General features: G+C 41.2%; 1 non-coding gene across 1 annotated transcript; it reads right to left on the bottom strand.

The window, feature by feature from the left end:
* Nucleotides 1-258: 258 nt before the first annotated feature.
* Nucleotides 259-365, bottom strand: LOC116110083. The gene has a single exon (XR_004124834.1). It is a non-coding gene; the product is annotated as a small nucleolar RNA R71 (small nucleolar RNA).
* Nucleotides 366-920: the final 555 nt, after the last annotated feature.

Raw genomic sequence — 920 nt, 5'->3', positions numbered from 1 at the left:
GATGATCCAGCAGTCGGTGAGTTTAAAGGAGATTTGAAGGAAGATCCAAATCTGCACATGCCAAACTTTTTAGAGATTTGTGACACCTTCAAGTCAAACGGAGTGTCAGATGACGCCATCAGATTGAGACTGTTCCCGTTTTCATTGAGGGATAAAGCTAAGGGATGGTTAATGGCACTACCATCAGGGACAATCATAACATGGAACGAATTAGCATAGAAGTTCCTGACCAAATTCTTTCCTTTAGCAAAATCAGCAAAAATGAGAAATGATATCACATCTTTTCTACAGGAAGAGTCTGAATCATTATATGAGGTGTGGGAAAGATATAAGGAACTATTGAGGAGGTGTCCACACCATGGGTTGCCAGTTTGGATGCAAGTCCGAACGTTTTACAATGGATTGATGGTTAATGTGCAAACCATGGTGGATGCAGCATCGGGAGGAGCATTGCGAAATAAACACCAGAAGAAGCTCATGAGTTGCTTGAAGTTTTGGCAAGTAACAACTATCAAAGACCTAATGAGAGGGTGCAGCCGAAGAAATCTATGGGTCTTCATGAAGTTGATGCATACAGGGCCATTTCAGCCCAACTCACAGTACTTAAGAAGCAATTGGAATGTATGCAGGTAAACTCTATTCAAGCACCTCAACTAACTTGTGATTTTTGTGCAGGTAGCCATTTTAGTAGTGAATGTCAAGTGGGGAACACGTTTGTTTTAGCGTCTTCATCATCAGAATAGGCTAACTACTTGGTAGGAAATCAAAGGCAATCGAACAATCCGTACTCCAACACATATAATCTTGGTTGGAGGAATCATTCGAACCTATCTTGGGGCAATCAGAATCAACAGAATTAGCAAAACAATCAATGGAACCAAAGAACGATGCCAAACAACCAAGCAGGGGTGAACAATCAA

Source organism: Pistacia vera, unplaced genomic scaffold (genome assembly GCF_008641045.1).
Source record: "Pistacia vera cultivar Batoury unplaced genomic scaffold, PisVer_v2 Contig118, whole genome shotgun sequence".
Classification (NCBI taxonomy): Eukaryota; Viridiplantae; Streptophyta; class Magnoliopsida; order Sapindales; family Anacardiaceae; genus Pistacia; species Pistacia vera.
The sequence above is the reverse complement of the archived record's forward strand: the minus strand, read 5'-3'. Positions and strand labels throughout refer to the sequence as shown.